We start from the raw sequence: 14,983 nt of genomic DNA on the forward strand, positions 1-14,983 counted from the left end.
GCTTTATATTGCTTTTCAATTGTTGAAGTATACTCAAGGACATGTTCACAGTAAAACAGTTCTTTCTCTGTGACACCGAGGTAATGTCAAGGGGCAAGGCTCCTGTTGCAAGAATCGAACATGAATAGAATATGATAACATTTTTTATTCATTGTTCTTCGACCTTAAAACCTTGAACCTCAATTATTGTGCAAGAATTCTATTAGATGTTTTTGTTCATAGTGTGGGGCTCATGCTTCGGAGCAGCTCATGGTCCAGTCAGAACATTAACTCTGTTTCCCTGCTGTTGATCCATCAGGTTATTCCTGCGTTGGTTCATCCTCTGTTTATCGTGCAGCCCCTGATGTGTCAGTTCTTCCTTCCATCTCGATCTAACTGACTAGCCACGGGGAGCTGGAGCGTTTCTCCGCTGACACTGACTGAAAGGCAGGATACACTCTGGAAAGATGACCAGTCGATCTTGGAGTGAAAGGCAACATCATACATGAACACACCAAGAGGAAAAACTCCAGCATTTGGTTTGTAAGTACCTGGAGGAACCCAAGGAGAACATGCAAACTCTACACAGACAATCTGAGGATTGTCCGTCAAATTAAATGGAGACACGTGACAAAAATTCAACTTTTTATTTAATCTTCAATCGATTTATATAACTGGACTGTATGTAGCCCTGAACTCCAGAGTGTCTGACGCTGCTGCTCTGAATCAGTGATCACTTCTCTTTACTAAACTCCTCCAGGTAACATCACTCATAGAGAAATTCCATGTGTGTTTAGTCATAGTAACTACAAATGGAGTTTTGTTGTGAAAACAAATGCAAAATGTAGATAAGTCATAGCAGCTTACTGCAAGTTAAATACTCAAAACAGGCCAGAAACCGGCAGCTAGCTGTGTCATCCGAATCATGTACGTCACCGTCAACACAGCCGGAGTGAGGCTGAATAACGCTGCTGAATTCTTTAAAGGCCAGAAAGAGCTGACAGACTGCTGGCTGAACTATTCCTGCTTCTGTGACGTCTGGTGATCAAGTAAGACAGCCCGAGGATATCAAGAGTGCTATTTCAAGACGGGAAGACAATGATGTGATAAAAAAAAAAAAAAAAGAAAAAGAAAAAGAAAGGAGAGTACAAAGGCAGTGGGAGAGCATCGGATGCGAACAAGATCCTGACACAGCTTTATTATGAGGGGAAGAGATAAGGACGACTCAGTTTAAACAGCTGAACAGAGAAATCTATGGAGCATACAGAGAACAGAATAAAAATGTTTTTACAATCATATATAAAGTTGGCAACAGTTATTGGCAATCAGTACCTTGATAAATAGGTTTATATTTTAAGTTTTTATATTTAGTTGCCGACCAATATAATATTGATTAGAATAGCACTGAAGCTTAATTAAATTTTTGAGATTTACTTTCAATAAATTTTACTCTAAACATGAAATTTATATATATATAAAGTTATTTACAATCAGAACAGATCTTTTCTTAAGAGAAAGCCTCTCAGTCCGGCTATGATGCTGAAGCTGCTTCACTAACGGTGCTGTAGTTTCCCTCACCTGGAGTCTCGTCTCACATCCTTTACTGTGGGCTGGAATGAGCCGTCTCCTGGTTTTCCAGGGTGTTCCTACATTCTACATTCATCAGTATCTATCAGCACTGGACCAAGAACAGCAGGAAAATGAGTCGGAAAAGGGTCATGAGCGGCCGATGTGAATAACAGGCAAGCGCAAAGTGTTAGAGAACTCATTGCTTGTTCTATTAGAAAAGAGACAGAACACACAGTGCATGGCCTTTCGTTGGGTACTGGGCACTGAAACGTGGTCCCACACAATTTTCCATTTCCCCAGTGACCACGTCATTGGTGTAAACTGACATTTCTTCATTGTGTTAAACAATTTATTGAATCCATGAATGTGGGTTTTTATCCATTAAAAGGACACAGAGGACAAAACAGCACTCAAGCTCATTGGAACAAAAGAGACACCGAGAAAGGTCACAGTGTAAAACTGGAAATTAACACACAGCACTTTGCTTTATTCTGTCAGCGCAGGCACACACGATCCATTCTCATATCAAAAACAACATTGGTGACTGGATGGAGGTTACTCCAATGACCAGAGCTCAACGCCGACACTCACCAACCCACCGACTGCAGGCGGGAAACGCTTCGAGCCTCCATCTCAGCCAATGTTAGTAGTCGCGACTGCAGGAGGTGATTTTCTCTTGTGACTGATTAGTCTATGGACTCCAAAAGAGGAAAACCATTACTTTGTTTTATTGTTATTATTATTATCATTATTATTATAATTATTATTATTATTATTATTATTATCGAGGTTTGACAACGGGTACCAGGTACTACCTGCCTAAACCCAGGCTGATCTGCCTAAATTCTGTTATTATGTTGGCTTATTTTGAACAACTGGAAATTAACTCGTAATGTGAGTTGTTGCGCTTGCTCTTGTGTCTGTGTGGGAATATGTTGGAACTCCAAAAGAAGCTAAAATTGCATTAACAGTTATGCAGCAGTTATCAGTGTCTCATCGATGTACTTTCGTGGAGACTTTGAAAGTTTTTGTGGATTCCTTCACTCACGTCCTTGTCTAGAAATGATGTCGATATCGGTAGAAATAAAATGACTATGATCTGATCTGACATGTTCAACGGAATCAACATTACTAAATGAAGCCATAATTCACCAAAAAAACCATCATCTCTGGAAACTCCGGGCATAGATGGACATGTGTATACATGGCCTCACTCTCATGATGCAGTTTTCTCTGCTACTGAATGAACAAAAGCACAAAACTGTAAAGTAAATAAAAAGCCAAACTTCAGCCGTCCTTAAAATACAATTACAGCTGTAAGAAGAGAAAATCCCATGTGCTGTAGCTGTAAATCAATCCCTCTGGCATCTAAAGGAATTGCATAAAACATCTATCACAAAGTTGTTCCACATCTGAACCTTTAAATTGAATATTGACTGAAATCTGGACGTGTCTCTGCGGACCTGAACGCTCACACTGTTGGCTCTGAGCAAAGTGAGGAAGGATGAAAGGAAAGAGAGGGAATATGGAGTACAACGGAGAAACTGTAGCGCGTGAGAGTTTATACACGTGCGATACATCAAGACGGTAAATCAGGATCCATAGATCGATACATCAGATGTATATATGTGCGTGTGACCACGTTTATTAGCTCTGTGGTCTGAATTCAAAGTCCTGCAGAGACTGTGTGACAGATGGCCTGTCCGCGGACTCGATGTGGGGCAGTCAGTCACAGAGCGCTGCCATTTGACGTTTAGGGTATTTATAAATCATCATAATATGACTGAAATATCCCAGGCAGTTAATCATTCACACCTGTGGGAGAAGAAGAAGCAGAAAGGATAAGGGCAGGGTAGAGGTTAGTGAGAATAAATAGGTTTTAGGCAAAGATAACGCGATAAAGTTTTAAGGGAAAAAGCATCGTTTTTGCGCTTTCTTTTCAGGAATGTTTCAAGTTTAGACAACATTCTAAAAACGATGTCCGTTTACATTGAAATATCAGAAATGGAGGTGGAGTGTATTTAAATATTTTGCAGCACAGTTGTTCTGCAAACAGAAACCAGAAACACCAGGAACGTTTTTGCATTTTCACTTGAAAATACTGTTTGGTAAACATACTCTTAATCCAGTTGGGGACCTCTTGGGGACGTGCAGATGTAGATGAACGTGTGTGTGTGGCTGTCTGTCTGTGTGTGTGTTGTTGATGGACAGGAGACATGTCCAGTGTGGATTCTGCCTTCACTGAGAGCCATGTGGGATCAGATTCAGCCCCCCCAAAACCCTGCATCGGATGAAACAATATAGAAGATGGATGGATGGATGCTGCAGAAACAAAACACACACACACACACACACATACACACACACACACACACACACACACACACACACACACACACACACACACACACACACACACACACACACACACACAGTAACAGTATTTTTACTCCCACACGTGCTCAGCACTGAAGCGGCGCATTATAATCACTAGTGCCTTTTCTCACCACAGCAGATTGGAAATAATTGAAAATGCAGCAAGTAGACGCTGAATAAAAAACATTTCACAATAGTTGTGAGAAACAAAGAATCATCTGAGTCATGTCCCCTCCTGAGTAATGCATTTTCTATTATTAATGTGAACCGTTACAGAGAGCTGTTCTCAGTGACCACAAACCGGTTTAATGAGAAATAAATTCCACTACTTTAGTGTCTTCAGTCGGGAAACACAAACTGTGACGGGTAGTGTGATCAGTAAGATCTGCGTAGCTTTCCTTCCCCCTCTCAATGACGAAGGCAGGCTTTCAATCAGCAGAAACACACTGACTGATGAATACTACCTTATTTTTCCCCATGAGTCACTTTGTTATGAATCCAAAAGACCCTGATCTTCAGGGACAAAGGTGGCCACAATTTATGTGTCTCCAATGTCACTCTGTGGACGTCACACAAGAAAAGAAAGAAGAAAAAATCACTCTGACAGAGAAAAAGACAATGACCTTGGACTTAAGTAAAGCAATCCTGTTGGATATTTGCACTCTGAAGGGTTGTTATCAATCAATAACCAAGACTTCCTCACATTCTTCTGCTGGCTTGTTTACACACACACACTTGTTAAAATCCAAGTAATCTAAGGGTCCTTCAGTCCCTGAAGGATGAAAATGAGGCTGAAAAAGAGCTCCTGTGCTGCTGGACCCTTGATTATAGTCATACCAATTAAACAGAGTAGGATTTCTCGGGAAATTGCGGCGGAATTGTTGGCTGCCGGAAAGCTGACAGTGAGCTTCATCACTCGATGGATGGCTGGAAGCAGAAATGCACTGGCTCCGAAAGCTTTCTTCACTGCTGGGAGAGCTGTTTTTCAGCTGGGAAAAGGGTAAACAAGCACCTGAAATCTGAGCCCCGGGAGCACATCGCGTATGGCTTTTCTACTGTTTATGAGTTTGCAGCACAGAAAGTGAAAATGAACTATTCTGCCATTTTACCATGGGAATATGCTGGTTATCAAACCTTTCCTGATAGTTTAGGTTGAAATTAATAAACATGGTTAACGATTCGTGGATAGAAAAGTCAAATATGCAGAAAAAGAGTTATTTTTACATTTAAACTGAGCAAATATTTCAGTGACTGACTGACGCTAGTGTGAGACACTTGTCTGTTCTGTGCACAGGTACACGTACTCAGGATCGTGCTGCAGATGCAGGAGTTCCTTCATGTTCAGGGACGTCATGTGGGCGCTTTAAAGCTGCCTATTATCTCAGTGGGAAGGTGGACTCAGACCGTTCTTGCTTCCAAGCTGCTTATCAGTGCACTCTTAGTCATAAAATGGGAAGTTTCACATTCCCTGCTCTGATCGTTGGCATTTTATGAAGTTTCACTCAAACAGAATGACTTTTTTCCTAAATTGTAATCATAATTAACAGTTTCAATGCAATTCTCCACACTCTGTGCAAAGACAGAAATAAACACTGCTTCTCTTTAGAAACTGCTTTATCCAGTCATATCTGATACCTGCGTAAGTGGAGGTTACATGTTATCCCTGTGTTTGATAGACATCAAGATTCAGCATTCAAAGGGGATTATTATTTTACATTATTATGGCCAAGTTAAAATGTGGTTTCATGTGTTCCAGCAAATGTGCGAGTAAGTTCAAAAGAGAAACAATATTCTTTAAAAACTTGAAAAGAAAACTTAAAAAGTTGAACTAAAGCATGAAACACGGTGCAATGAAGGGCAAATTCAGATAAATGCATGCATGAGAAAGTTTAATACAGAAAAAATGTCTAACAGTAATGTTCAGCCGCGCTTTCAGCGGTATATGCTTAAAATGTAGCTGCGTGACGAACAAGAAGGTGTTAATGTGCAAACCTCTGAATGCACCCATTAGTGTGTGTGTTGGATTCATGCCAGGTCCACTTCAGGCTCTCTGCTACCATAAGTTAGATAAAACTTTTATTTAAAAAATAGAAAGATTGGATGGATGGATGAACTTGTCGAGTTGCAGAACATCGAAAAGAAATTTCCAACATGGGCAGACATCCTGAAGCATCCACTTAGTGTGCATAAACACCAATGTTCATTGTTACATCCCTCTTCGATAGCACTTGATCCAACTCGAGGTTTACAGAGCAGAAATTTCATCTGCTTCTAAAACCAGTCAGGAGGAACCGGCTTAAATCCGTTCAGCATCTTCTCAGCCAGACCTTCAGCAAACTTGGTCTGATGACTCAGACCAGTGACCGCAAGTCTTACATCAGGTTTTAGTCACCAAAACCTCACCATGCGCACCACACCAATCTGTTTTCTATTTTTATCTGTGCACACTCCTTATAGCTGTGCTTGCTTCTCACAGGCAGCCATGCTACTTCCGCCATTCACACCCTCACTACCACTTCCTCTCTGCCCCCTGCTTCCTATCACCTTGTCACAGTCGTTCCTTGTCAGTTTTTTCATTTCTTTTCATCACTGATTATTTGAATTCACATTTTTTTTTGCTTTGGATTTCTAACCTGAAACTGCTCAACAGCCTGCCTCTTTCCGTTCCAGATCTGTTGAAGTTCAGCTGTACTCAGAAGCCGGGAAACACTGACTTAAATCACATGCGTAATTATGAGGCTAATGGGATTGGGGCCATTTGTAATGGAATTATTTTAACCTCACATATTATTCATGAGGTGGGGAGGCAGAAAATGTGATGGCATAAAAGGAATTACTCAGGTTTCTATTAATCATTCAACCAATTCAGGGAAAAACTAAAATCAGTCCTTGCTTGGAGGAATAAGAGAAAACCATACAAGTAAGAAAGTGTGTGTCATATTTCTGCCACAGTAATCCAATAAAAGGCTTTTTTTCCCAGCATTTTCCAACCAAATCAAAATAACCTCATTTCAGTGCTCAACTGCACATTTGCTCACTTTATGAGGGAATAAGAGGTGATTTCATGAGAGGTACTCAAATCATTAGTCTTCTAAAACAAGTATCAAGGTACACAGAAGGACCTTGAAAAGTAAGACCCTTCAGGGAGAGGAGAAAAGCATACCTGTTGCCGTGACAACCGCCTCCAGGCTGGAGGCTGCATTAGTTTGACTGTTGTGCCATCTTACGGTTCGTGCTGGTATTGATCACTCATGCTTAAGGGAAAACTGTCTGGCAGTGCATCTTTCTGTCTGTCATGGTCAGGGAAGTGGGAAGAAATTGTATCTTTGATTAAAAGAAGATTTCTACTGTATTCCATTCTATTCTATTATAAAACTGATCCTGCCTGATGTCAAGGTAGGATACATCTTAGATGTCTTTAGGGAAAAATAGAGACAGAGCAACAAATGAACCTCAAATGTTGGAGGAGACTACATTACCATGGAAAATTATCTGAATTTGGACATGTGATTTTTATTTCTCTTTGCTGAATGGAAAATAAACTGAGATCTGACATGACCACTGGACCTGCCTCTGCTGCAGAGAAGGCTCATGAAAGCACGTACTCTGGTGCCATCTGCTGATTTCTGCAGGAAACTGTGTGAAAGTCTGAAATGCTACAGAAAAACCGCCAGTTTGGTGTGTGTGTGTGTGTGTGTGTGTGTGTGTGTGTGTGTGTGTGTGTGTGTGTGTGTGTGTGTGTGTGTGTGTGTGTGTGTGTGTGTGTGCACTTGAGTAGATACTGTGCAAATGCTTTCTGACAGTACGGGTCTTGACAAAGGCCAGGGACCTGTGGAGAGAGAGGAAACCATGTTGCTCCGTCCAATCATCAGTCAGAAAACCAGGGGCAAAACTCTGCAGTAGGCCTCCATGTACCTAATCACACTTCACACACACACACACACACACACACACACACACACACACGCACACACACACACGCACACACACACAATCTCAAATGTAATGCAAAAATGGTTTATTATAAATCATTTAACTTAATCTGAGTGTGTATTTAATGGAATTTGAACCGTTCAACATTTAAAAGTCGAGATGCTGTCGTAAAGGACAGTCTAGTTGTCTATTACAACCGGAAACAATAATTACATTAGGTGGAATAACTTAATTATCTTGAAAGAAACAAAAATGCAAACATTCATCTTATGCTGACAAAATTCTCTGTATTCCACTGAAATATTAATGTTTGAACCTTTAAACATTCCACTGTGCTGAGACATTATTATTAATACCTCCTCCTCCTTTACATTCAGGCAGCCGCTGAGGCTCCTCAGTCTCTCCACACTGTTGAAGTAGAGAGCTGCATGACGTGGTCACTCAAAAAAGAGGGCTGCTGACAGATGTTTACTGGCAATAAATTCAACCTGTGGGTAGGATTCAATTTGCTTTGTGATCACCACTGTAATGGACCGTGATGTGAAGCAGTCCAGAGTGGATTCTGCACCATGCTCTGAGTCTGAAGGTCACACTGTGTTCCCACTTTCACTGCTCTGTCACTGTCAAACTGTCCAAAACACACTGCCACAGCTGGTTATCAGAAGCATTTTTAAGCTTCAAATGAAAAATCTGATCCTCATAATTTACCAGAACTACACAGGGGTGGAAAAAAATTGAAATATGAGCATGAAAAATACATCTTTGACCACAAATATTGAACACTAAACATGCAGAACTGCATCTTGAACACTGTCATGTTGCTGATATGCACCGCCAATTAGTTTTTTCATTTAAAAGATTAGATTATTTTTTATTTTAAAATGCTATAAACAACTTTATGTTGTGAAAGATGTTCTAAAGCTTACGGTACTATTATTTGCAGTTTTGTACCAATCAGAAACTTAAAAAGAAAAAAAAAACCTCATACTTAGATTTCAATGAGAATCATTTTCAAATGCATACATTTCTTCATTTCTACAAAGGATAGATAGATGGACAGTATACTTTGTTCCCTCATTTCCTCCATTCAGAGGCAGAGCGTGGGTCTCAGTACAGAGGGGGCGGAGCATTCTCGAAGGGCCCTTATGATAGTAATTTTACCATTCAAACAATCCCTCATGCTACCATCAAACAACACACTAATGCTCACTTTTATTGAGCCAAGCAAACCTATATGCCTCAGAAAGCAGAATAAAGTCACAAACCAGTTCACAAACTTGTTCTGAAGAACAAATACACATACCCAAGTACACACACGCACACACACATACACACACACAAACACACACACACACACACACACACATACAAATGCAGTCTGACAGGTGTCAATCTCAGAGCGTCCGCTGTCCATGGTGCTGAAAACTCAGATAAAAACTCACTGGCTAAATCTGTACCATCTTTGATACAGCTTAAATATAAAATGAACACAGCTGGTCTAAAATTACACAATCTATTCAGATAGATATAGACACGGCTATCCATATCTTTTGGAATTCACGTATATTCGAAAAAAAAAATAGACTCGGTGGTCTCTTATAGTTGAGAGCAACACAAGGCACATTCAAATAGGCAGGTGTTTAAGACCACAGCATTCTGATAAAGATAATATTTTTGAAGGTTTCACTGACTCACCAGTGGCTCCGATGTTAGGTTTTGGGTAGTACTGCTAGCGGCTAGCATAGTTTTTAGCATACTGTTTAACTTCCCTCCAAAGAGTTCAGATCAAGTGCAAAAGAAAAAACTGGTTCATGCCGCACAGCCAATCAGCGCTGGCTTACAGCTCTGATGCATTTGTGGACAGTCGTAATGTAAGAATTGGCAAATTGGAGCCCACAATCATATGCGCATACCTTCTCACACACACTGCATGTTTTATTAGCTATAATAATTTATTTCCGATTAAATGTGAATATATCTCATGAAACGGGGCCCTAAGACCTTGTGGGCCCTGGGGCGACCGCCCCCTTGCCCCCACTCTGGCTCAGCTACAGCCTCCATTACTGTTATTTCAGCCATGATGTCTCACACACACACACACACACACACACACACACACACACACACACACACACACAGGGCTCTGATTACCCTTCTTCTGACGCTGCGTCTTGATTTCGGCGTCCTGTCATTTATCATTTCATTCACAATCCACACTGAATTATACCCCCATTAAGTTGTAAAGGAGATTAGAGGCTGATGTACAGTGTGCACCCCCCCCCCCCCCCCCCCCCCCCCCAACACACACCCACAAGCACACACACGGGCGATTCATCCCTGGAGGGGGAGAGGGAGTCAGATTAAGGTGATCCCTGTATTCAACACATTGACAGCGCATTAAAGAGTCCAAGCATCTCAATCCCAAACTATGGAGTCCATACCATAATCACTTTAGTCTGAGAGACACTGGAAATAGGCCAACACACACACACACACACACACACACACACACAAAGAGGAAGTCTAGTAGTGGAAGAAAGGCGGGGCTTGGAGGAGCTTTGCGTGACAAGAGTGAGGAAAACAGCCTGGCATCCAACACACACACATGTGCACTCAGACACACACACACACACACACACACACACACACACACACACACACACACACACACACACACATTACTCTTTTATGTCGCTTCAGGTTAGGCCGGCTGCCCTGCCTCTCTACACTTTCAGCTGAAGTGACCCTCCCACCTCCTCTCCCGGTCTCTTCTACTCCACTGCTCTGCTGCTTCATCCAACCTTCTAAAATATGTTTTCTCCTTTACTTCAACCACTTCGACCCATCTCAAACAATTCCACTTACTTACATGAAAGCGTACTAGTCAGTGCTTGTGTGCTGCTTCTGGACTAAAGAACATTTTAAAAAGAAAAGAAGGTCAACTGGATATCTCTCTCTTCACCAATCAGGCTCCATTTTTTATATAATAAATTTGTATTTTCTCATAGGATGTACCAAACCTCTGACATAGAGTGAAAAGTTTTTAAAACCAATACATCCCCTGTCATTCTGTTTCTGTTGTGTTGACATAAAGCCACATTAATCTACCGTGTTCTCACTGCACGGCGACGCCAAACACACAGACTGCAGGAGAATCCAGAGCAGCCAGCAGGGTGACCTCCATTTAACTTCGAAACTCTGGGCTCTTTTCTGCTTTGTTCACTTGGCACACTGAGCTTTCTGTTAGGAACGGTCTGGAAAGACAGGCACACAAACGGTGCATGTTGGAAAGCTTTGGCACACATTCATGTGAAGGCAAACACTTTCACAGAGTATACAAGTTTAAATTACAAAGAACAGAGAGAATTGTTTTTTAACATTTCACTGTATTTTGCACTGTTAAAACTGGCATAACGCTGAATTTGCACACATTTTTCTTTGTAGAATAAAACTTTTTCAAGTTATAAAGCAACCTTTCAAAATTTACTGACAGCTGGAGAAACATTTAGAAATGTGATTTAAGTGGTCAGGTTCACTGAAAACCAGAGTGGGACGCATGCAGCTCCTGGACGGAAATGGGTTTGACTCCCCTGCTTGAGGTGAAGAGATGTAGCTCCAATTCTTTCTAATTATCCAATGAAAAAGACCAATAACAAAGAATTACTTCACATGTGAAAAAAGAAAAAAAATTATTGGTGAGGTGTGCATGTCTTCCTGCTCCTCCCAAATTATTCATGCTCAATATATGAGAACTACAAATAATAACAACCTAATAGAACGAATAGAGTAATAATCAAGGTAAGTAAAAGTCAGATTAATTGTCAATTCTACTGCACAAATAAGACAGATAGTGGAATCAAAGTTTCCTTTTGGTACCCTGAATATAGTTCACCCAAAATGTAAAGAAAAGAAAAGAAAAGAAAAGAAAATGTGTCACACAAAATTAAAAATAATAAGGAAATGGAAAGGTAAGGAAAAACAGTGCAAAAAGATTTTAAAATAACCTACAAATTAAAAAATTGAAATATGCAACACCTAAAACAAAGTGTCCCTGAAATGTGCTGTTTTGGTATTATTTCTGGAGTCTCTATGAACTTAAATAATTGGTAAAGCACTACTGATTTTTGTTTTCTCTTTGTTTTAGAAAATTAACTTTGACTCAGTCAGTGCTGCAAATTCAAAAGAGAAGGCTTTCCTATTCAAAGAGGTTTAACAAAGAAACTTAGAATATACATGTATCTGATTCGGGTCAATTTTATATTTTCCTTTTTGATGCAGAAATAAAATCAACTGTAAAATGTGACAAATATATATATTTTAAAAAGTCTTAAAATATCATTTGACAGCAATCTTTAGTTTCACTGGTGTTTTGTAACATACATATAGACTTCTATATAGCCTCTAATTTAACAGGAATTAAATAGATTTTTCATTGATAGAATTTCTGCATACTAAAACATCAAATGTAACAAAAAACTGCATCTCAATTTAAAGTCGCATGAAATAAAAAAAATAAAATTCAAGTTATTTGTTTACTGAACGTTTCTCTGCATTTAGAATAAATTCAATAGAAATACTGAATGCGTCATTAAATCCGCTTTATTCATTTAAACTCCATTTCTTCTTTTAGATTGTCGGGATCAAATGTTTACCTGCACGTGACAGCACCGCGGACCGTAGAAAACTCAATAAAGTTACTTTCGGCTCAGATGTAACGGCCGCGGGAGCGCGCTCGGTCCTCGTGCGCTCCTCTTCTTTCTCACGCGATCGTTTAATGTGATCGGAGCAGAAATACACCCAGAGGAGGAGGTGGAGGAAGAAAGGAGGGGTGTTGAAGTGGTGGAGGTGAATAAACAGGCTTTAAAACAAACTGAAGGGGGGAAAACCCTCACATGACTGGCTTTGATGGATCTGATTCAAGAGATTTGAAACTGTGGTCAATCGAAAATAATCTGATTTGTAAGAGTGGCTAAAACAAGGTTATTAGTGATGGCTGACCTTTGTTTCATTAGTAAATTGAGCTTGTTTTGCATTAAACTGACTCCGATCAAGAGAAATTAACAGCTTTAAATAATTGGAAAAAACATTTAAAAAAAGGGAAACAGTGAAAAATCATGTCAATGTTTAACTGTTTAAAGCCAAAACATCTTTTAATAAAATTTCTTTTGCGGTTAAAAAAGGATTATTGTTTGTTTGCTGCAATGACTGTCCAGTCTGGAAATCTCCTTTTCTTTGCGCACTTTAATTGCGTCTCATTGGGTCTCTGTGTTGAATGCTCTGCCTCTTACGCACACGGATCTATTTTGCCATAAGCTTATTACAGGAGGTCAGCAAGTCCCCCGGCCACGTGTTTTCAACTATGGGAAGAAATGATTGGGGAATATTACACCTCGGCCTCGGGAGGCATGAAAGCGCACGGAAAGAAAAGACACCAGGCAGAACAGGCTCGTGTTCGGCAAGGAAAAGGTCACACAACCCACATTTTACAGGTGATTTTTAATTTATTTTTTTCAGTATGGGTCTGTGCACTCTAGGAAGTTGATACAGATTATCAAACGATTAAACCCACAAAAAAAAAAAAAAAAAAAAAAATGAATGTGGTGGTTTCAAAGTCAATTTCGCACTGACCTTTTGGGGGGTATTTATGACTCTTTGCGGGTTCTTCTCTAATCGACACCGCTGCTCTCACTGCAGCGCTGGGAGGCTGTGAGGACCGCGGGTCCAGGGGGATCATGGAGGTGGGCTCCGATGTGAGCGGGGTCGGCTCAAGGGGAAAAGGTCCCCGCTTCTCAGCCGCTTTGTGGCGCGCTGACGAGCGCGTCCTGACAGGGGTTAACGTACCGTGAAGAGGTTAAACAAACGGACATTCCCGGTAGAAATCCTCCAGACACACACGGCCTTATAAGTCGATGAAGTGACAGCGGTGGTCTCCAGGTTTGGGGGCTGAACTTTCCTTTTGGGTTTTAAAGTTAGGCTGCGTTAATGTGGACTTGTATGAATCCACAGGGCTTCTTCTGTGATTACATAAACCAGACCGCCTATAAAGGCATAATCTACAGCTTTATCCTTCATTTGGGCTCTTTTTCCCCCTCAAATTTAATATTTGATTGCATTTAATAAAACTCCCCACTTTGGGGTACACTGACTTTGACCTTTGAGTTGGGAGTTTGAGTCCAGACGGCAACAAATTCATTGTGCAAGTTTATAAAAGGTTTCATGATGAATTAAGCTCACAAACTCAGGTTATTAAACACATTTCATTGTGGCACACTGGTTATGACTATCCAACAGTGAGTATTTTTATAAATTAAGTTTTAATTATTTCCAACATGTTTATGTAGAAGATAAAAATCAACCATCTCAAAATGTTCCTACTTTTCCTTCTGTGAGGCATTCTACAATCATATAATTGTGTCCCATTGATGCAGCACCTCATCCCTCATCTCATCCTCTCACTTCATTCATAAAACATAATGAATGTATAATCTGATGCCATGGGAGATGCTCTACAGGCCCCTGGAGGTTTCAGCGTTTTCCTGGCACACATGCAGTACTGGGGAACTGAGAGGTGAACAGTTTCTTTAATCGGATTATTGTGAAACAATCTGAAATTATTGAAAGACTGTTTATTTGCACTTTTTACTGGGAAAACTTGCAAGATTCTCTGAATTTAACATATTGCAGGTATGAAAATTGCTGGCTTCAAAAGTGAAATGTGAATGCAGAATAGCAGTTTCTGAGCTGTGCAGTGGCTCCACATCAGTCAGCCACAGTCATCGTCCATCTTAATCATAATTAACATTTCCTTCCATAAAAACACACATCTGAACAGAATCTGAAGTGGTGTGCTTGTGTTAGGGTTATAACCCATCGATGAAATCCACTGTGTGTGGAGTGTAAAGAGGCTGTGGTTGGAAACACTGATATCTGATCCCGGGATCTTTAAAATAACACTAGTGGGACGACTGTGGTTTCATATATTTGAAAATCTCTGCACCTAAAATGTCCAACTGACATCAAAACAAGAAGCAGAGAGATAGAGAAAGTAGACTACTGCAAAGATTAACAAGAATCAGACGTTCAAAGACAAGATCAAGAGCAAGGATTTCTCAAAAATGCAAACAAT

Source organism: Salarias fasciatus, chromosome 6 (genome assembly GCF_902148845.1).
Source record: "Salarias fasciatus chromosome 6, fSalaFa1.1, whole genome shotgun sequence".
NCBI classification, from domain to species: domain Eukaryota; kingdom Metazoa; phylum Chordata; class Actinopteri; order Blenniiformes; family Blenniidae; genus Salarias; species Salarias fasciatus.